This window comes from Erpetoichthys calabaricus, chromosome 15 (assembly GCF_900747795.2).
Source record: "Erpetoichthys calabaricus chromosome 15, fErpCal1.3, whole genome shotgun sequence".
Lineage (NCBI taxonomy): Eukaryota > Metazoa > Chordata > Cladistia > Polypteriformes > Polypteridae > Erpetoichthys > Erpetoichthys calabaricus.
Window position 1 is genome coordinate 73,908,387 of NC_041408.2, and position 23,671 is coordinate 73,932,057.

The 23,671-nt window shown below is 37.6% G+C and overlaps 1 protein-coding gene and 1 long non-coding RNA gene across 5 annotated transcripts in view; one reads left to right on the forward strand and one right to left on the reverse strand.

The window, feature by feature from the left end:
- Nucleotides 1–3,619, reverse strand: part of LOC127525983 (uncharacterized) — a 293,828-nt gene extending 290,209 nt beyond the window's left edge. Inside the window, exon 1 of the long non-coding RNA XR_007933603.1 lies at nt 3,577–3,619. This is a non-coding gene — a long non-coding RNA (uncharacterized LOC127525983). The remainder of the gene's footprint in view (nt 1–3,576) is intronic.
- kcnq5a (potassium voltage-gated channel, KQT-like subfamily, member 5a) overlaps nt 1–23,671 on the forward strand; it is a 587,467-nt gene that overhangs the window by 170,618 nt on the left and 393,178 nt on the right. The window lies entirely within an intron of this gene.

A 23,671-nucleotide genomic window follows, 5' to 3' on the forward strand; every position in this document is an offset into this window, starting at 1 on the left:
AGATCAACATAATGATTTAAAAAGTCAGAATGCTAACTCTCCGATTGTGTTCTCATCTTGACCATTGCTAATTTACTTCATGTAAAATCATTAAAAGTGGCAGTGATTTTTAAAGTGATTTGTAATGTGCACCACGTCTGCTCTTTCAGATTTCTTTTCGAAGAAGTTAGTGGCAGTCATCACTTCAGCAATAAACAGAAGAGCTGAATTTATAGTTTAGGCAGATAACATCCATAGCAATGAGTAAAATCTATTGGAAAATCATAAAGTAGTCAGTATTTGTGTAATAAACAATGGTTTATAAACAACTAATAATAATAATTAATAAACAATGCTATCACAATCAAAGATATTGAAATACATTTTTGGTGTACCATTAATATAAATTTTTGATAGCACATTGAAAACATGAATTTAATGATTTATCTTACTTTGGGTGATCTGCAGCCATGATAAATTTAATTTTGCCCATCACAAATAACATCCTTGTTTGATTAATTATGAGCATTAGTTGAATTCAATTTATTATCACAAGTTAACAGTACAATACAAATTATTATTTGGTAAGGCAACATCAATAAATGGCAATAACAATGCAGTACAGAATTGAAGAACATATTTTAGGTCAAATGATTATTAAATAAAACAATTGCAATAAACGACAAAAATAAATATCACTGAATATTAAATAATGTAAAACAAAAAACAAATATTGAACATAAATATATGACATGCACATGACAGAAGAGGTAATTGAACTGCAGAAGGGTCTATGATATTGAATAAATAGTGCAAGCTGATTGATACTTGCGATACTTGCTTATTTGTCAAACGTTACGCAGGAGTCTGTATACAAGCAACAGTTTAAAGGCATGGGTGGGACTATTGGTATGTCATCATGACCCTGGGGACGTTGTAACCTTCTGCTGCAGTTCCGTATGGTGTGCCAAGGTGCCATAGCAGACTGTGATGTACAGTAGATAGTCAGTGTGGTGCTTACCAATAGCATTTTAGCATGAAAAGTCTGGTGGTGAAATACAAGAGATTTCCCACATATGTGCAGACTGACCTTCAATTACCTGGATCAACCCAATTACCATCTTTATATAGTGGGAAAATATTTGTTAGCCTCTGGTCAATGAATAATAAGCATCAATAATTTATACAGAAGCTTCATAAAGCATTCATACCCTTTAAGTTTATGCACACTTTATTGTCTTGTAGATTTAATTTTAAATGGATAAATTTGCCATTTTTGCCCATCAAACTACACTCAATAACCCATAATGACAAAGTGAAAACAGGTTTTCAGAAAGGTTTGCAAATTTATTAAACATGACAAAATGAAATCCCTCATTTAAGTATTCAGAACATTTGCTGGGGAGCTCAAGATTGTAGTCAGGCCCATCCTGTTTTCTTCAGTTCTCTTTGAGATGTTTCTAGAACTTGATTGGAGTTCATCTGTGGCAAATTGAATTGATTGGACATCATTTAGAAGACACACACCTGTATATATGTATCCCACAATGCACACTGCATGCCAGGACAAAAACCAAGCCATGAAGGCTATAAACCTCTGCAGTCAAATAGTGGTGAGGCTCAGATCTGGGCAATGGGATAAAACATTTCTAAAGCTTTGAGTGTTTCCAGGAGCACAGTGGCGTCAATAATTGTGAAATGGAAGAAGCCTGTAACGACCAAGTCTCCTCCTAGAGCTAGCTGTTCAGCCAAACTGAGTAAACATGCATGAAAGGTGACCAAGAATCCAGTGGTCACTCCAACCGAGTTTCAGAAGTCCTCTGCTGAGACAGGAGAATGTGATTGGAAGGAGGACCATCTCAGTAGCATTCCATCAATCAATCAGGTGTTTATGGTAGAGTAGAAAAACTCTGATTGACGTTTGACAAACCACATTTAAAGGACTCTTGAGAGCATGAGAAAAACGTCTCTAGTCTGATAAGACAAAAACTGAACTCTTTGGACAGCAACTCCGAGTGCTGTGTCTGGTGAAGACCAGGCACTGCTCATCACCTTCATAATACCATCCCTTGGTTAAGCATTGTGGTGGCAGCACCATGCTATGGGGGTGCTTCTCAGCGGCAGGGGCAGGGGTACTGGTCAGAATTGAGGGAAGGATGAATGGAGCCAAATACAGAGTGTCTTTTTGAATAAAACTTGCTGCAGAGTATATGTGGACTTAGACTGGAGTTCGTTCACCTTTCAGCACAACAAAGACCTGAAGCATACCGCCAAGACAATGCTGGGGTGGCTTAGGGACAAATCTGACTGTCCTTGATTGATTCAGCCAAAGCCAAGACTTGAACCCTATAGAACATCTGTGGAGAGACCTGAAGATGGCAGTTTACAGACACTTCCCATCCATTCTAATAGAGCTTAAGAGGATCTGTCACGAAAATTGGGATAAACTGCCCAAATCCAGTTGTGCAAAGCTTGTGCGGATTTACCCAATAAGACTCAAATCTGTGATTGCTGCCAAAGGGACTTCTGCAAAGTATTGAATTAACGGTCTCAAACCTCTTTTGGAAGCAGCCCAAAACCCCTCCATCTAGTGGACAAAGCGGGCATTGCAACACATTGGGCATGCACGTTGGATGATCTCTGCTAAGGACTGGGCACTTTTGAGGACCATATAATGATTCATAGTGAATCATCTAAGTAAGTGTTTTAAAAAATCTTGTTTATTCACCACATATGTTTTTAGTGATTCTGCTTTTCCTCATGGATTTGTTAATTTTCTAAAACAGTTTTCTTGCCTATTACTTCATCTGTATGTTTAATGTTTTTATCATTTTGGACAATGTCTCCTTGTCCTGTGTCTTTCAAATTCATATATTTGACTCCTTCCTTGTTTGAACAATGCAGTTAGCTGCAACAGTTTTTACACAACTCAGGTGAGAACCCCAAAATCTAGAATGGCCACGCTACCAATGAGGTTTTAACTACTTTTTAAGAGTAATATTTACCAACCTAAATTAGTGATGTTTCTCATTAGTTAGAACTGCACTGGATCCCGTTAAATTAGTATTAGTAATTAACAATCCAGTTTGTGAGAGAACTTCATTTTAACAGGGTACGCTTAGCTGTAATATAGTTGGTCAGTTTCATTGGAAATAACAAGAGCCCCAGATAACTGTAGTAAAAAACTAGATGTACAGTGACAAGGGCTACCTGACCCTGGTGTGTCTGTACAATAAAATGCAAAATAATCAAATATAACTCTTGCAAATCTACAGTGCAGGGCTGAATGGGGTCTGAAATCTGTCATAGCAGCATTGAGTGCAAGACAGAAACCAGCTCTAAAGCAGATGTTAATCCGTCTTTTTGATATTTCTGTCTTCTGGATTTAAGTTAACTGCACTTTGTTAGTTACGGCTTAGTTTAGTTTATCCTGATGGCGTACCTGATCACCTGTTGGATCAACAGCAGGGAAATGCTGGATCAGTTGAGAACATCGATAGCCTAGGTGAGAGAACGTCTCAGGTCTACTATTTTTCTCCATTGTCATACAGATGTTTATCCTGGCCTCCATTGGTGAGTGTATGCATTACACCATACTGCGACACAGCGTTTCTCAACCTTTAAGTATTTGAAACCTGAGTTTTCATAAGTTTTAATTGTGCCCCCCCCCCCCAATGTTTTTTTGAAAGGAGCCCACTAATACCAATTTGTTCTTTTTTAATTAATGATATATCACTGTGGTGGGTTGGCACCCTGCCCAGGATTGGTTCCCTGCCTTGTGCCCTGTGTTGGCTGGGTTTGGCTCCAGCAGACCCCCGTGACCCTGTGTTCGGATTCAGCGGGTTGGAAAATGGATGGATGGATGGATGGATGATATATCATAGACGCATATTTTATTATACCTACTTAACTTTTATTGACATTCATCTAACTCTATGTTTATTTTTCTAGTATCAGAATGTAGTTTAAGTTAATTTGTTTTGGTTTCAATAGATGTATTTTTCATATTTTTGAATCTTGTTTTCTTTTTTTCACATTTTCACACCCCAATTTTTGTTACTTCGTGCCCCCCTAGGGGGTCCTGCCCCACAGATTGAGAACCACTGCTGTGACATATGCTTTACTACAGATGGGCTCTGGTCCCTCTTTCAGTTTTTCATGTTTTCTCTTATATTTTTTCTCATATTAATGATTTAAGAAAATTTGATTCTATAATAGCATAATTTTAACAGAGACAAATTAACTGGAACAGTTGTTGTGAACAGCTAATCTTGCTATGCTGTAGAACTGTTCATATGAACATTTAAAAGAAACTCCTGGTGAAAAAATAATTCTTGCCGAGTGTTAATTGCACACGTCTGTTATCAACTACATAATTTGAAAAGATAATGCTGTAAATGAATCATCATCCAGCCTAGAGATGTATTATCTGATCTAAACTGAAGGTGAAATTCTCAGTACTTACTAACCATACATTCGATTTTAAGCTCAATGCTGTTTATTATGTAGGTCATTACACTAAAGCTTCCATCCACCTGACAGATGCCAGAATCAGTATAGCTGAGAATTGTTTAATTATATCAGATCAAGGAACATTTTGAAAAATTAATTACTGACTCTGGCACATTTTGAGAGCTTTACATTATTAGAAAACACATTAGATTAAAAGAGAAAAGCATGTACATGTCCACTAAAATAAAACCTTTAATGGCATTGCCAGCACACTTTAGAAAGTTGGCGTTTTTAATCTTAACATCACACCAGCTACTTTCCGCAAACATCTGTTTCCCTTTATTGAGGGTTCCACTCTCTAAGGTGTTATGCAATTGAAAACAAACTGATTAAAAATTAATTAGTGCCTCTGAATTTGTGCGGTTAAAGTGAATGTTCCATGTCATGGATTGACCCCCACCCAGTGCTGGTTTTTCCTTTAGATCAGTGCTGCCAGACACCCCACTCCTTATATAACCCCTTAACTTGATGGAGCAGGTTTGACAATGGATGGATGATTGATGGTTAAGACTTTGTCATTAGAACCAGGAGTGTGTAATTTTGTTTCCCTATTGTTTGTAAAATACTTGTGATGATGATGTTGAGTGTAAAAGTTGCTGCTCAAAATTATGAAGTCACCTCATTTTCATAAAGTGTTCGATTTAGTTTATTGAGCCTCCAAGGTTGCCTTACACTGGTACTGTGAGTGCTGTACAGAGTGGAAGCAGAACCTCTGTGTTTTTCCCAGCTGATTCTGGGGTTCGTCAGGGGTGTGTTCTGCTCCTACTCTGTTCAATATTTGCATGGACTGGGTGCCGGGCAGGGCCGTGTGGTCCAGCGGCTGCAGGGCATCTGTTGGTGAAGAAAGATTCACTGATCTTGACTTTGCTGACGATGCTGTGATCTTCGCGGAGTCAATGGAGGCTCTGATTGGGTCTATCGAGAGGCTGAGCGAGGAGTCTGAGTGTCTGAGCTTAAGACTGTCCTGGATAAAGACCAAGATCCAGGCTTTTAATGACCTCTTGGGCACAGCCATCAAAAGTGTGTCTGCAGAGAGAGTGTCAACCTTGTCGAGGGGTTTACTTACCTCAGCATCGATATTCATGTCTCTGGTGACTCTTCCTGTGAAGTCAGTAGACAGATTGGGAGAGCATGGGGGGTCATGATGTCGCTGGAAGGGGGTGTTTGGCGCTCCGAGGGCGAAGGTCCAGGTCTGTAGAATCCTGGTGCTTCCTGTCTTGCTATATGGTTGTGAGACATGGACATTATCCAGTGGTCTGAGATTGTAAACGTTTATGGATACCTGGAAACAAAAACACACACTAAAGGCTATTTTAAACAAAGTTTTATCCACTTATGTGTACCAACCTTGCCGATCCTCACCATGTTTACATCAAATTTTAAAATTAGTCATGACGATTGTGATCATGTGATCCACTTGGAATATTATTGCTGAAAATATAGAAAATAGTGGTATGGTGGTGCAGTGGGTAGCGCTGCTGCCTCGCAGTTAGGAGACCTGGGTTTGCTTCCCAGGTCCTCCCTGCATGGAGTTTGCATGTTCTCCCCGTGTCTGTGTGGGTTTCCTCTGGGTACTCCGGTTTCCTCCCACAGTCCAAAGACATGTAGGTTAGGTGCATTGGCGATTCTAAATTGGCCCTGGTGTGTGCTTGGTGTGTGTGTGTGTGTCCTGCAGTGGGCTGGCACCCTGCCCAGGGTTTGTTTCCTGCCTTGCGCCCTGTGTTGGCTGGGATTGGCTCCAGCAGACCCCCATGACCCTGTAGTTAGGATATAGCGGGTTGGATAATGAATGGATGGATATAGAAAATGATTAAATAAATAAATAATAAAATTCAAAAAATCAATAAACCTTAGGAAAAATTGTGACGTTACAAAAAAAAAAATTAAGTCCAAGAAAAAAATAAAATATAAATGTAGAATCGTAACTTTCTGTTCCAACCGTGCCACTCCTAATAATACAATACTGTCTTCTCAGGCTTTTCCTTCACAGTACTGTTATTTTGGTTCTTCCCTTTTGTGCACGTTAGCCTGTTATTGTAACATATAATTAAAAGGCTTTACTGTTAATTCTAAAATACGTTATTATTTTTTATGTGCGCTGCCTTGTAATTGTGTCCACTATGAATGATTGTAATATAACTGAACATTTTTCCACTTAAGGAAAACAGCAGAACTTAGAAATCTTCAGCTTTATACTTGGTCCTCATGTTACTGGTGTGCCACAAAAACAGCAAGAATTCTAACAAAGACAAAAAGCTTTTATGAACATCATTGTGTTTTTGACACCTGCATTGACGAACATTATATTTTAGCATCAATTCAGAAGTACATTTGCTTGTTTTTAACCAAAAACCTGAGTTCTTATGAGAAACACTAATCTTAGGATTAACCCCATAGATGCTAGAGTATGCATTGCTAAGATGTTGAGAACCTGCAATCATCTTTTTAAAGAACACACTGCCACATAATGTCACTGATTTGATATTTAATTGTGAATTTTAAGAAATAATTTAAAACATTTTTATTAATAGGCTTTTGTCATTTAACTTTCTAATCTAGTCTTGGTCTCCTATTTTAACCATTTTATGTCCACCTTGCTTTCTGGGCATTATTTCATTCTTATCTAAAATGAAAAACTGACTATGATAAAAGGCCAGTCGTCATAACACCTGCTTATACCCTAACCCAGGGGTAGGCAACGTCGGTCCTGGAGTGCCGCAGTATGTGCAGGTTTTTGTTCCAACCCAGTTCCTTAACGAGAACTCAATTATTGCTGATGAAACACATATTGCTTAAGTGACATTTTGACGCTTCATTTTAGTGGTCTCGCTTGTTAAGGTTCTCCAACCTTAATTGCTTATTTCAATCTTAAACTGCTGCATTCAGTGTTTTAATTGCTCCTTATTAGCAATAAGATGTAAAAGACAAAGCAGCCAGCAGTTCTCCAGCTAGCTTTTTTCCAATTACATCTGTGTGTGTTCATCATGCACTGTTTGATTTAATAAAACACTTAATAGAAAAATGTGACAGACTGAAAATGATCTGTTTTAGGCTTCATATCATTTGGATGATATCCTTGGAAAGGAAAAAAATCTACGATATAAGAGCCTTACATTGCACAGACTAACAAGCCATGAAATTAAATAAGGTCTGAGATTGGCAATGATTGGTTTCTAATTAAGCAATTGGGTTGGAATGAAAACCTGTAGCCACTGCGGCTCACCAGGACCGACGTTGCCTACCCCTGCCCTAACCTGCTGATCTGAAATGCTCATTATGACATTGAGCATGGAAAAGGAGCTATATAAATATTATTAGTACCTGTGTTTATTAATTTTCTCTGAAGCTCTCATTGGATTTATTTTATTCCTTCTTGATTTCATTTTGTCACTTTTGCAACTAACCATTTAAAAAAAGAATGTTCTTTCATTTTTGTGGCTCTCACTTCACCAAGCATTTTGTTTGGATCTATTAGCTGTGAACTTTCAGACTGAAACAGAAGGCTGACGCAATGTCAAAGGCATTGGTATGATCTATCCCCCCATCCATTTACCAATCAGAAAGAGTATAAATTGAAGGTTGAAGGGTGATGGCATGAAATCTTAGCAGCTTTGGCAAGAACCAAGGAGAGCCAACCCATTGTAAGGCACAATTACACACAAACCCACGCTCACTTGTCCTGGGACTAATTAGACTCACCAATTAAATTAAAATGTACTGTCCTCCTTAGATGTATGCTTTAAATTAATTTTTACTGTAGATCTATATGTTACACATACATTTAGCTTACATTTATACATGTATTTATTTTGTATTGGGGTTGCAAGACACTTCATGAGCTGCATAACATACAATGAGAAATTAGAAGACAATTAGCACGCTAGGCCAAGAAATTAGACTTTCTGATAAAGTTGGAAAGGGGGGCATTTGGAGTTGTATTGATGACTGAGCAAATGTTACACTTTTTTGAATAAGATGATAAAAGGGTGGAAATTTAATACTCTGCTGCTATCAATTGTATCTTCATGGTTTAAAATATGAATATCATATTGTTGGAAGTCATTGAGCTGTTCAAATCAAGGCACCTGCATACAGCTAAAGAGACCAACTCTGGTCCTCAGACAAGAAACCTGCCCTTGATCCTGCTGTAACAGAGAGTCTTGTTTGATGATGTCAGTGTGATGTCCTTCACAACTGCCTAGTCCAGGTTAAACTAGCAATAAAAGCCAGGTTAAGTGGTTTTTCCGTAACAATTGAATGTTTTATCTGCGTATAATGTTTTTAAGGTGTAGATGGGTACTTTTGAACTAATATGAGGCTTAAAGGGAACGATCATATTTTTCAAGCTGTATGTACATCTGGAATTTATAAGGAAAAGAAATCCTGTAATTTAGGTTAATTTTAATCCACAACTGTTATTTTGTGTCCTTACTGTCCTTGTTATATTTGCTGTAGTTTTTATTTTTATGTACTAGGGGGTTCCTCCCCCTGCTTACTTTACTCACCAGCCCCCGGGGGCGGCTGAGCCACTCAAAGGGCGTCAGAGAAAGCGATTGTATTTAAAGAGATGGTATATAGAAGAGTATGTGGGGCGCGGGAGGAAGATGGTTTGGTCCTTAGTTATTATAGATATAAAATCAGTTACTTTGGTATTTCAACACAACTCTCTCTTTTAAATACCAATGAATAATAAAACATAATAAGAAGTAAAAGTAAAAAGGTAGAAGTAAAAAGTAATAAAAAGTAAATAAAAAATTAAACTACATTAGATAGATAGATAGATAGATAGATAGATAGATAGATAGATAGATAGATAGATAGATAGATAGATAGATAGATACTTTATTAATCCCAAGGGGAAATTCACATACTCCAGCAGCAGCAAGCTGCTCCTCTGTCTGGAGGTGACACTGTTTAGTGGATGCAGTGGATTCTCCATAATTAATAGTAAATAATATCAGTATAAATAATAATAATATAATATAATGATAATAAATTAATGCCTTGTCAAAAACAATATTATTAATGTAACTCTTATTTACTCTAACCTGTTATTTACATTCTTTAAACATTGCTGTTTTGCATTTCCGTTCGCATATTGTTTGGGATATTTTTCTGTTTTTCGCTTACTGGATGATTCTCTTTGTTCTTGCTTTTTTATTATATGCAGCTCTTTTTTGTTCATTTTCTTTTTCCACATTCAATATCCGCTCTTGCCGCTCTTTTTCTATCGTGATCTAAAATTCTATGTTCTTGAATGGATAATTTGCTTTTCTGCCGCACCATTATAACTGACTATGTTGAAGTACGTGTTAGCACTGAGAGTGTCACAGGGTGGTACAGAGAGAGGATGTGCACAGTAGGAGTAACGATTGGGCGAGCGGTGTGGAGGGGAGTGGTCAAGGCTGAATAATGTGGACACGATGGAAAACTTTTGTAATGTAATAGAGAGAAAGTTCCACTTTATTCAGGTAATGCTTCTCACCAGGAGTACCTTCTATGAAAGGCATTATTGAGAGAACTATTTGCCAAGTACATAAATAAATAAATAAAAATGTTTATATAAATATAGCAGAGAAGCACAGACTGACACAGACAGATGCAGGACACCAGTTCAGCACTTTTTTTGTTTGTTTTTTTTTTCTTTCATGGGAAATGCTTCCAAATTGTTTCCCATCTGCACAGCACAAAGCACAGAAAAATAAAGAGCACACAGCACAGTGTCTTTCTCTCTCTGTTTCTTCCGCCTCCACTCTTCCTGGTAAGCATTGTCCTCGCCTTCGTGACAGCAGACTGCTTTTATCCAGTACCCGTGAGTACTTCTGGTGGCCCATTAGCTTGGTCCAGAAGCACTTCTGGGTGAGGCGGAAGCCCGCCAAAGTAGGACTCCGCAGTCCCTGCAGCACCCCCTGGTGGCACCCACAGAACCCAACAGGGATGTCCTGTGGGAATCCAAGGAGCAGCCCTGGGCCTGCTTTCTCTCCCAGTCCCTCCATTTTTAAGGCATCCCAGCTAAGTTAAGGGCTCTGGCCATCTGCCACACAAACCTAATTTACTCTTTCAATTATGAAAATAAAACAAATATATTTGTTAAGAATACTCTATGCTCTATGCATTAGCCTTTAGGCATGAACTCGTAGTATTTATATGGATGGCAAAAGCCTTCATTGGTTTTGTATAGCTCTTACCTTATTAGTTTTTAACCCCCCACACAAGCTTTGTTAAATATTTTGGCTGCTATCATGTAGTTTCTAGATGGTATATACTATAATGGATCATATTGTAATTGTAGAATATTATTTGAAATGTAAGGTTGGATGCAGATCTAGGAAAACTACTTTAGCTGTGTCTAGAATCCACTGGTCTTGTGTCATTAAGGCAGCCTATTTGTAGAGAGATGCCATGGTAGGCTAATTTCTTTGTGTGTCATTCTTTGTGTGGGCATTTGTTTAATTTAGCATAAGGAAGAGAAGATATATTTTTAGATGTCCTGTTAATCACATCTGTTATCTTCACTAATACAACAGAATAATTCAAGAAAAAAATGCAGTGTCACAGTATACCTTATATTAAAATGCCCAAAAATGTAGCCTTAGAATTGCTGTGTCCTGGAATATCGTTTTCACTTTTATCTTGCAGCAGTTCCCCATAATTATTTTGCTTCATTTGGCCTTGCTGTATTAGCTTGCTATATGATGTCAACAAGCAACACCAAATTACTAGCAGGAGAATGGGAACACCCTCCTGTTAGGAGAAGATGCACTAAGTAGCACATACTGTACATGCCTGAAAAGCAGCTTCCACTTGTAATTAAAAAGAAACACCAATTTCCATGCAGACTACATTGAAGTAATCTGGTATTTTATGAAAGTTATTGCATCCATGGTAATATAATTGTTCACACAACAATTCAGAACTCCCAGCAGCAGGGTTCCAATTATTTAAGCACGGGAGGTTTATTATAACTTTGTCAAGTATTTAATTAATATCATTTCCATGACTGCACTCAAGCAAATTAAGCAGAGTTAAAAAGCAGCTACAAAACAAGAAAAATAATGATTTTTTTTTTTATTTTAATGAAGCAACAGTTAGAAACATGTCTTTTATGTGTACCTTGCTCCGAGGGCTAGTAGTGTTAGAATATGGATGTGGTGAGAGAGGACTTGAAGGTGGTGGGTGTAACAGAGCAAGATGCAGAAGACAGGACGATATGGAAGAAGATGATCCACTGTGGCAACCCCTAACGGGAGCAGCCAAAAGAAGAAGAAGAAGAAGTAGAAGTTTCTGACAAATAAATAATCTTGGTGTGTTTCAGATCAGGAAATAAATGTGATGAAGCATCTAAAAGACCATCATCAATAATATGATTGTTTCAGTGGTGCAAAATTTGAGTTAAATGAGTATAGAAAATGTATATAATACTTGATGCACCAGTAGTTGGAAAGATCTCCTTTTGAATATTTATAGATGTCTGATTCCTCTATGTGTTGTTAACTCTGTGGAACAGAAATTTGGTATTTTTATCATTTTTTTATCATCATTCTCATTGTCTATTAATTGTAACCTCCAGAAAGTTGGATTGGTGTCTTATTATTTTTTCATTGGAATGATCCTTTGGAGTGCTACAACAGTTAGTAAACTTATTCTGTCTTGTAGTAAGAGGGGATAGACTTGCTCTTGAATGACCTGCTGTTTAAACGTTTTTTTGTGAAATGTGATAAGGTTTTTTTTTTTTTTTTCCATTTCACTTGTACCCATAATTATGCTTAAATTGCATCCATGGATGCAGGGCTTAGCTTTTCAAATATATATATATTTGTATTTTGATTGGGGTAATTAAATATAGAGCCTGTGGGTTTTATGCTTTTGCTTTTGAAATTCTTCCTCTCCAAAATTCTGCTGCATTGTCCGTGTCTGCCGAATTGTCACGGGTCGGCTGGGTTCTTCCATTTACTTGTCTTTTGCCCCAGGCCTATCTTATTGGGGTCTGTTGATTGGCAGCATTTAAAATATACTTCTGGTATGTTTTTATTTTTTTATTCATACTTTACAATTTTTTCCTGTCAGAGTATAATTTTCTGCAGCTTTAAAGGATAACCTTGAAGTCAAAGTTATTTCTTCACAACCATGGTAAATACAGTCATATGAAAAAGTTTGGGAACCCCTCTTAATTCTTTGGATTTTTGTTTATCATTGGCTGAGCTTTCAAAGCAGCAACTTCCTTTTAATATATGACATGCCTTATGGAAACAGTAGTATTTCAGCAGTAACATTAAGTTTATTGGATTAACAGAAAATATGCAATATGCATCATAACAAAATTAAACAGGTGCATAAATTTGGGCAACCCAACAGAGATATGACATCTATACTTAGTTGAGCTCCTTTTGCAAATATAACAGCCTCTAGACGCTGTCCTCCTATAACCTTTGATGAGTGTCTGGATTCTGGATGGAGGTAAATCTCTCCAGTTCAGTTAAATTTGATGGCTGCCAAACATGGACAGCCTGCTTCAAATCATCCCATAGATTTTCGATGATATTCAAGTCAGGGGACTGTGACTGCCATTCCAGAACATTGTACTTCTCCCTCTGCATGAATGCCTTTGTAGATTTTGAACTCTGTTTTGGGTCATTGTCTTGTTGGAATATCCAACCCCTGCGTAACTTCGACTTTGTGACTGATGCTTGAACATTATCCTGAAGAATCTGTTGATATTGGGTTGAATTCATCTGACCGTCGACTTTAAAAAGGGCCCCAGTCCCTGAACTTGCCACACAGCCCCACAGCATGATGGAACCTCCACCAAATTTGACAGTAGGTAGCAGGTGTTCTTCTTGGAATGCGGTGTTCTTCTTCCGCCATGCAAAGTGCTTTTTGTTCTGACCAAATAACTCAATTTTTGTCTCATCAGTCCAATGCACTTTGTTCCAAAATGAATCTGGCTTGTCTAAATGAGCATTTGCATACAACAAGCGACTCTGTTTGTGGCGTGAGTGCAGAAAGGTCTTCTTTCTCATCACCCTGCAATATAGATGTTCTTTGTGCAAATTGCACTGAATTGTAGAACGATGTACAGATACACCATCTGCTGCAAGATGTTCTTGCAGGTCTTTGGAGGTGATCTGTGGGTTGTCTGTAACTATTCTGACAATCCTGCTCATATGCCGCTCCTGTATTTTTTTGGCCTGCCAGACCTGCTGGGTTTAACAGCAACTGTGCCTGTGGCCTTCCATTTCCTGATTCCATTCCTTACAGTTGAAACTGACAGTTGAAACCTCTGAGATCATTTTTTGTGGCCTTCCCCTAAACCATGAGACTGAACAATCTTTGTTCACTAAAAATCTTTGTTTGGAAAACACCCCAGTATGCAGATGTTCCTAGGAAATGAAAGACATACCACTGTTATCTTTTTTTGTTGAAAGGAGAGTACATTATTATGTAGGCTGAGAGGGGTTCCCAAACGTTTTCATCTGACTGTATTAATTGTGTTCTAAAGTGAAGCATTTTTATAAATTTTGAAAGGTATTTAGCCTGTTCTTGCATTTTAAAATGGAAACCAAGGAGCGGGGGTCCAAATGTAAAAACAAAACAGTTAAAACTTACTGAATGCATCAGTTTTTTGCTTAGATTCCTGTTTTTAATCCTTTCATCTGTCTTGGGATTTTGTTGTTTTTTGTTTTTTTTATTTTCTTTTTAAATCTACATTTTTTTTAAATTCTGTGTTTGTACCCCTGCCTGGAGTTTGAATTTTATTCCTGAATTTCAAACTTGTTTAAATACATTCATTTTAACTGTCTTCTTTTTTCGGTGGACACAGTGAGCTGTGCTTTACTGAACAATGCTTTGCACAGCACTCTTCTGATCTTCTTTTGCCTGTGGAGGAGCTAGTCTGTCAAACCATTGCTTTTCTGACATGGATAAGCAGCACAGCGTGACATGTGTTTTCCCAACTCACAACCTCCAGGCAACCGAAAATGGCTCTAAGTTTCAGCAGAGACCTGCAAGCACTGAACTTTTTTCTTTCATGGGTGGCTAATTGCCATGGAGCTTGTTTCCTTATTTAATACAGTGCCACAAGATGATGAATGTACTGTATAAAGATTAATAGATACTTTACCATGGAAAATAGATCATTACTGGTCTCCTGTCTGATGTCATGACCTTATTAGGAGACATGCATATAGCAGCCCACAATTTTAACCCATATTTACAGTAAATATATTACAATAAATATGTTTTTATAATTTAAATACTTGAGTCTTAGTATTTTAGGTGATAGTTCTATCCAGTAGACATTTAAAATAAGTGTCAGTTCTTTTAGTAGTGTTTTTACAATTTAAATTTTTCCGTCCTGGGTAGGACATTAATCTGCACCCGGCCCTGCATGAAGGCCCTCCAACCTGCATGGAAAAACCTGGGGGTTGGTGGTAGAATTGGCACTCCAGCCACCATAAAAAACCTCAGTGTCCCACTCCATCTGAACCTGTGTGGTGCTGAGGTGTCACCCGTTGCATGGCTGCACTCGGGTCCTAATCTGGGATTCTGAGTTGGTTTGTCATGTGGTGCCTGTGGCAATGCGCTGTATCAGCATGTGCTTCTAACTTCTCTCTCTTTACAATAGACTATAGAGTCAAAAATAGAGCATAGAACTACAATGAAGGAAAAATAAAAATTAAATTAAACCATAAATACACCTTTCACGTGCATGCTAGCTGGAAGACTTACTGAGTAACATTTCACAATGTTTCATATAATCCTATCCACATGACATCTTTATTTCATTTTCACCTTTATGGTTAACACTTCATTGGGTGGGCTGCCATTCATGAGCACTGAAGTCTCAGCCAATCATAGTGCGGTGATATTTCTAACAGATGGCTTCATCAATGTGGAACTATAAGGACATCCCATATATCAGCATATATATATATATATCAGTCCAGTTTTTAAGTTAAGACTCGTATGACAGGCTTTTGTATTTATATTTAGTTTTGCTGTAAGAAAGCCTGCCTCTTGTGATCAAAGTGTACAGTCCTAAATACAGGCATTTGTAATTTTGAAGTGGGTCAATACCATTTATGACTTACTATGTCAGTTCTAAACTTAACTGGATGACAGTTAGGTTTAGACCTGACGTAGAAGTTGTTTAAACACATTTGCTAGTTTTTGTCACGATCCCTGCTGCAGAACTTGAAATTGTTGTAACACAGAAGTAAACAGGCCTGCCAGAAAAGCATTGCAGTAATCAGTTCTTCTTGATACTAATGAGTGTTGTGTCCTTTCTGTACCTTGCACAATGAGAGACATCTTAATTATTGTTATATCTCAAAGGTGCATGAAACGGTTTTTTGATAAAACATCCATGTCATCCAATTCTGGACAGCCATGTGTTTCGCTCAGATTTGTTTGCAGATTTCCTTTAGTTTTTCTGCTTTTGAATGTTCTGTAATTTAGTGTTTTGCTAGTTTATCAGGTGACTAACCTGAATCTGCCTTTTGTTGTACTCTTTGTGAATTATGAGCTGTTTATTTGCTCGAGCATCAGAGATTTTAGGCATATGACAAAGGAATGGTCAGTTGAAGCCTGGGTCGGATGATTTTTAAGGAAAACACAGAAGTCCTGTGCAAAACAGACAGCAGTGTCTCTGCTGTTTAAGGAAGTGGAGTCTTTTTAGTGTAAGTTCTACCATTGTTTCAGAATTTTATAAATCTTTTCTTGAGTCTGTACTTATTTATGCTCTGTTGGCCTATTTTAGAAATCTTAATGTCGGCAATAAAAAACTGGAAAAAACAATTTGTAAAATGGAGCAAAGAAACAACAAGGTGTTAACACCTGAATCTTCAAGACCTCTTCAATGTGCAAGTATTATAGAAAGCAGAGAGTATGCTTCACTGTAAGTATTATGCTCGTTGCTATATTTTGTTTATACTAAGTTAATGTTTCATGGCTGCGTTCTTTGTGATGTGTTTTTTAATGATATGTCATGGTCTGTCTGTAAAACCTGCTGACCAACAAAATTTTACTCTTAGGACAATAAAATCCAATTTAATTAAATTAAAAGACTAGTAAAAAAAGATTGTCTATTTCTTAATGTAAGCTGCCATTTTATGTATCCATGATGTCATGGCTCCTTTTTGACATGGCTGGCTTCTAAATACATGGCATTATTGTACCCATGGAATTTGGAAGCACAAAATGGTGGCACTCTTGCAAAACATACACTGAAAAAATGTAATCACAACAATGATGGTAAGAATGATAAGTAACTAAACAAAACATCAAAAGAGTATTTGTGCACCTACCTGACGCTTTGGCACATGCCACTAGTGCCCGAGTTTCTTCTTTGCATTACTGATTGGCACATCTCCTCTTTTCATAACAATTCTTTATTCATACCTTGAAGAGTTGTATATTTAAGTAGAGCTCGTCACGTCCATCTCAATGCTTTTACCTGTGGCTGTTAAGCAACAGCGTCTGAATCTTAACCACTTGTATATAAAAGGTGAGGGAATTTTATTGGATGTTTTTTCAGTGGTTATTAATATAAATCACCCTTAAAAATGTATTACAATTTCAAAAATGAAAACAAAAAATATGAATGCAATGCAAACTAGCAGAGAATGTTGCACACAGGAATGTACTGTACATGTAGCACACCATTTTTTACAAACTTTTATTTAATGATTTCCCTGAACTTTGATGCACAATTGATTTATCTTTATTTTTTTGCCTTGCTAAGTCTGAGCATTCTTTCTGTAACATATCTACATCCCTGCCACTTAATTAACTTATTCTGTCCATCTGGGCATTTATGGAAAGCTCAAGTTGTTTACTAGAACAGCAATAGCACATATGGACTGACAAGGAGTTTTCACTAATTCAGTGCTTCATTTAATTGTCGCAGTTATGTTACATGTTACAATAAGACAAGTATGGAAGTAAAAATAATCATTATACTTTCTGATGATATATCACACTAACAAATGGAGAGAAAATGGCATTAGTCTCTGTTTATGAACTGCTGCATAATGTGAAAGATCTGTGAAAATGCAATCAATCGAAGTAAGCAATTGTTGTTAAGAGGTGTTCTGTAGTACAGTCTTATCTATGCAAACTTTGTCACATTTATTATTTATTTGATTTTTAGGGAACAATATAATGGAAGCAATGGCACACAATAAGTTCAAGATATATACACCACCAGTAAACCCTCGATTCTCTAAAGAATCGCAAATGTAAGAATGGCAATCAGTTTCTATTCCCTCCGATATTTGGAGGAATGACAAATGATGGAGGGTGGGAGCGTCCTGGTAAAGTTTTCATTGAATTAAACACATATATTTGTACTAAAATTAATCAATTTATTAAAACAAAAATTGAATTTTAATTGTTACATCATTTAAGTCCAAAATGTCTTTGAGTTGTTGCACTTATAAATAAAAACAATATCGGAGTGGAAAGGTTTAAATGAAGTAAATTGGAAACAAAACATTCATAAAATGGTAAATCCAAAATAGTTAATCAAATATCTCTTTATAAACAACATTTTGAGTAAAGATGGTTTGCTGTCCTTGAATTAGTTCTCCCTGGTATGGAGTAGTTAAAACCTTTACTTTAACGTCACATGAACGCCGAACTCTTGAAAAGGCAACATAAAGTTGTCCATGTGCAAATACAGGCTCAGATAGGTAAATGCCTACTTTGTCCATGGTTTGTCCTTGGGATTTGTTGATTGTCATGGCAAATGCAGCCTTAATGGGAAATTGCTGTCGTTTAAGTTTAAAGGGTAATTCCAGGTCAGAACTTGTAAGGTCAATTCTGGGAATCAAAACAGTATTGGTAGTATGGGATCCCGTCAGCACTTGTGTCTCAATAACATTTTCTGTCATGGTGTTCACGACTAACCGTGTACCGTTGTATAAACCATATTTAGTATTAAGGTTTCTTAATAGCATGACTATTGTCCCCACTTCAAGGTTAAGATTGTGTTGTGGTAATCCGGCCGGGTTAATAGTGTTTAAATATTCTAATGGGAAATGAAGATGCTCAATTTCGTCTTCAGAATCAACACTGTCAGTACTTAGAAAGACGCGTCTTTCTCCAGGAAGTAATGCAATCACTTGGTTATTTATGTGATCAACGTCAATATTCTTTGGACATAATATAGCCCGGTGCGTCAAAAGTGTTATCTGGCCTAATGATATCGCTTCACCAAAAACCTCTGTTCCAAGTGTAACTTCTTGGAAATCTTTGGGGAAGCACTTAGAACATTTGCCATTCACCATACATGGACTGTTTGGATTTGTATTGCCACATGGTGTATGGATCATATTTCTGATTACAATTTGAAAGAGACGTGGAGAATTGTCACGGTCTGGAATTTCAGCTTTTACTATTTTATTGATGTCATCTTCTGTGTGAATTTTGGAATAATCATCAAAGATTAGCAAAATAGCGCGTTGTAGGAGCCTCCGTTTATTGTTTTTATCCATGCGGTCTCGTTTTTGTTTCTCTGTGGCTGTGTCGTTAGGTACAACTCTTACTTTTAATACTGAATTACCGTTATGTGATTCAAATATGCCACACTGACTGCTGGCACAGTGGATTAGAGCAAGTTTAGTTTTGTGAATTTCCCATTGGGATTAATAAAGTATCTATCTATCTATCTATCTATCTAGTTTACAGGTTGTGTTGTTTGGGCGCCACCTACCGACTCTGGGAAGCCGCTGGGTTTGACTCTGGGGTGCTGAGGCGCTCTGGCGCATGCACCTTGGTGCGTCCTGCGTCCGCCGTCCGTGCATACAGTTAAAATATGGAAGCACTTTTTTAAAAAGCTGTCAGGGTTGGTCTTTAACAACATGTGTTGGTAGGTTCTTCTAAATTGACATAAGTCTTTATTTTAAAAAATGTAATCTAGTTTTCACATTAAATAGACTTTTCTTAGTTTCAGGATCTTCTGATGAATTTTTGCTATGGTTCTACTCAAATCAATTCAAATTTCCTAATATCTCATGAGATTTTGTTTGTCATTTGAGTCTTTAAGGCTTTAAGGAGAGACTAAGACATTACATTAAAAATACAGCAGACCAGAACTCAACCATTAATATTTTAAAAGTTTCACCTCATTATTTTGATAATGTTGTCTTTTTATTTGTGTTTTGCGTATCAGTGACATCTTTGACAACTGCCGTCAGCATGCCGTGGTGTGCATCTGTTCTCGGTTTCACATATTTTTGCATTTTGCTTGCAAATACTTCTTAGTCCTAACAGATGATTGCTCCAACGTTTCTTCCCTGAACTTTGTTTTGTGCTTTGGAAAGGCACACTTGCAAGAAACCCTCAGTTTCTCTTATTTGCACAACATTTAGTACTGCTATTTCTTTTTTGGAGTGTGGTGACCACACTTGCACACAATTCACAGTATAGAGCCTCACCTATGGCAAGCCGAATTAACATTTAGAGATATCTCAAAATGAATTTTAAGATATCTGGAAATGCATTTTAGATATCTCAAATTGAATTACAGATATCTAAAAATGCAACTATTTTAAGATATTTCAAATAGATTTCAAGATATCTTGAAATGATATGCTGTACATTTTGAAATATCTGAAATGCATTTTAAATGCAATTTGAGATATCTCGAAATAACTTCCTGTTTCTCGAATACATTTTCAGTTTTAAAACCCTGGATGAACACGTTCATGAGCTTAGTCCTCATATCATTGGATTTCTCTTCAAGTTTTTAAGACCTTTTATTTAAATTTTAATCTTTAATTGTAGTGACCGAAAGAACGAGATCGCGAATACAAGCGGCTGAAATGAGTTTCCTCCGCAGGGTGTCTGGGCTCTCCCTTAAAGATAGGGTGAGAAGCTCAGTCATCCAGTAGAGCCGCTGCTCCTCCGCATCGAGAGGAGTCAGATGAGGTGGCTCAGGCATCTGATCAGGATGCCTCCTGGACGCCTCCCTGGTGAGGTGTTCCGGGCACGTCTAACCGGGAGGAGGCCCCGGGGAAGACCCAGGACACGTTGGAGGGACTATGTCTCTCGACTGGCCTGGGAACGCCTCGGGATTCTCCCGGAAGAGCTAGAAGAAGTGGCCGGGGAGAGGGAAGTCTGGGCATCTCTGCTCAAGCTGCTGCCCCCGCGACCCGACCTCGGATAAGCGGGAGACGATGGATGGAAGGATGGAATCTCTTCCTTGCATTGCCTGGAGGCATGGAGAATTCTTTTAACATAAACCCATAAAACCCATACTTTTTTTTTCAAAGTTGGTTTACTATAGGACACCATCACATATTGTTCAATTTATATTTAATGTTCCCATTTACTTCTGTGAACTACATGACATTTATTAACATTAAACTACATATTTCAGGTTTTTGTTCAGTGATTGAAGTTTGTCCTGGTCTTAGTGGATTGTTTTTGCTACTTTTTCAGTATTTGCAGTTCCTCCAATATTTCTTTCATCTGTATATTTTACACTTTTATTAACAGATATTACGAAGAGGTGCAGTACTAACACAAGTCCTCTCGGATTACGCCCATGACTCCACTCCATGTTCTTGTTTCTTGCCTACTGAACAGATTAAACTCTGGCTTAATATTTTTCAAAATGGTGTGACCAGACGTTTTTCAGCTACAAACTCAAGCACTTTCTAAGAGGTACCAAGAAAAACCCAGAATATCATCTAGATCAGGGGTGGACAATGTTGGTCCTGGAGAGCCTACAGGTTTTCATTCCAACCCAATTGCTTAATTAGAAACAAATCGTTGCCAATCTCAGACCTTATTTAATTTTATGGCTTGCTAGTCGGCAATGCAGGGTTCTCATATCGTAGATTTTTTCCTTTCCAAGAATGTCATCCAAATGATTTGAAGCCTAAATAGTTTGATTTTCAGTCTGTCACATTTTTCTATTAAGTGTTTTATTAAATCAAACAGTGCATGATGAACCCACAGAGATGTAAATGAAAACAAGTTAGATGGAGAACTGCTGGCTGCTTTGTTCTTTACATCATATTGCTAATAAAGAGCAATTAAAACAGTAAATGCAGCTGTTTAAGATTGAAATAAGCAATTAAGGGTGGGGAACCTTAACAAATAAGACCACTAAAATGAAGCATCAAAACGTCACTTAAGCAATAAGTGCTTCATCAGCAATAATTGAGTTCTCATTAAGAAGGTCGGTTGGAACAAAAACCTGCAGCCACTGCGGCTCTCCACCACTGACATTGCCAACCCCTGATCTATGTTGTTACAATACGCTTTGCCTGGTCCAACCTGCACCTTCAAGAGGCACTCAGGCATATCTTCACAATATACCCAAACACAAGACCACCTAAACTGTCTCTACTTGATCCACAGCATCAGTGGATGTCAACCCAAGATCCTATTGGATCACCAATATCTTCAGATTATAATCTCCTTTGTGTAAAATGTTAAAGTTAGTGAATAGAGAACATGTTGGCAAGGTGATTTGTGCTGTCATCATCCAGATTAGACTTGAATTCTTGCCATATCTCTGTCTGATTGGAGTTTGCATGTTCATCCCATGCCAATGTGGGATTTTTGTCCAAGTACTGTGTTTTGTTTTCCATGTCCCAAATACATGCAGGTTAGGTTAACTGATGACTTTCAACTTCTCCTGTGGGAGAGTGTATCCTGTACTGGCGCTTACATCTCAAAAATAGATTTTTGCTTCTTGGCTGATGCTGCCAGTATGGACTCAGTCTCTCAAGAATCATGAAATGAAGTGAATGAGTTAAAAATGAGTGGATAAAACATAAATAGCTGAGTGAGAGATCATTCATTTAGTGAATGGTATAAGAAAATTCAGACAAGTTCAGAAAAAGTCTTCTTTCCAGAGCTTCAAATTACCATAAAAAGGTTATGATCATTTTGAGCAGGTGAAAGGCAGCATAGTAGAAGTCCTCACTGAATCCACAACAGACCCATTACTGTAGAGCATCCTAATAATGCCATGTATCAATTTGTGAGATTACTCAATGAGGTTTCACATTTTTTATAGGGGACATCTTTGTCTTTGACAACAGGGTAGATGTACAGTATATATTCCCTATCCAGCCATTCACATATTACTAAGTGTTCAATGAGTATGTTAAAGGTGCAATGTGAAATACGGAGGATCATTTTCATTTATCTGTGTCGGTGTGTATATATAACAAATGCTGTGTGGTTGTTTGTCTTGCACTGGCATTATGTAAAGTATGCTTCCAGAGCTCCATTCCTAGTCACGCCAAACAGATTTTGTACAGCGCACTGTTTTATTAAGCTCCCTGATACAAAACTATTCAGTGGATAATCGCCCCACATATACACAGATCCCAATTAGCAACAAAGTGCATGCTATTGTACACACAAGTAGGCTGTCTAATGGGATTTGGGTGCCAAACAGCTAATAAAAGCTTCCTTTCTGTGGACTATAATAAGAGTGTTCCCAGACTTACAAGCTTTTGTAAAGAGTCAGGATTATCAGCAATGAATAAGGAGTATTATGGGATTTTTTGATCCAGTGCCTGTATTGCTTTAGCATTAAGTATGTTAATCCCAATTTATCATGGAGCAGCTAGCAAACACTAAATGTTGCATACCTTTAGTGCAGAGTTCTACAAGCCTTCTCATAAAACATCATCTTCTCAACCCTTATTTTGTAACAGAGGAACTATGAAAGAAAGGGCTGAACAGACTTTTTTCCTTTAATTTGGGTGACATCCTTCACATCTTCTACAAGTCTCTGCTGGTCAGTGCGATTTTCTTCATTGTGGCGTGCTAAGACAGTAACATCACTTAAAGAGAGGCCCACTGAATCAATAAGCTGATTAGGATTGGAGGGTTAGTTATGGGGCACACATTTAACCATTTGTAGGGAGCAGCGGAGGTGCGAATGAAATCAGAATATCAAAATCATTACGAACAATGCTGCACATCTCTCTATGATACACTAACACTTGGGACTTTCTGCCAACAAATCATTCAGCAGAAGTGTGTCAGGAAATGCTACTGGGGTTCCTTTATATCAATAGCAATATGCCTTTGCTTTCTTTTTAGTCATTATGGTGTGTGTTTGAGAAGGTTTTGATGTTTGTAATCTATATATATAAAATTCTTTTCGCGTTTGAAACGGAAATGACGTATGACCACGCGATATGGAAAT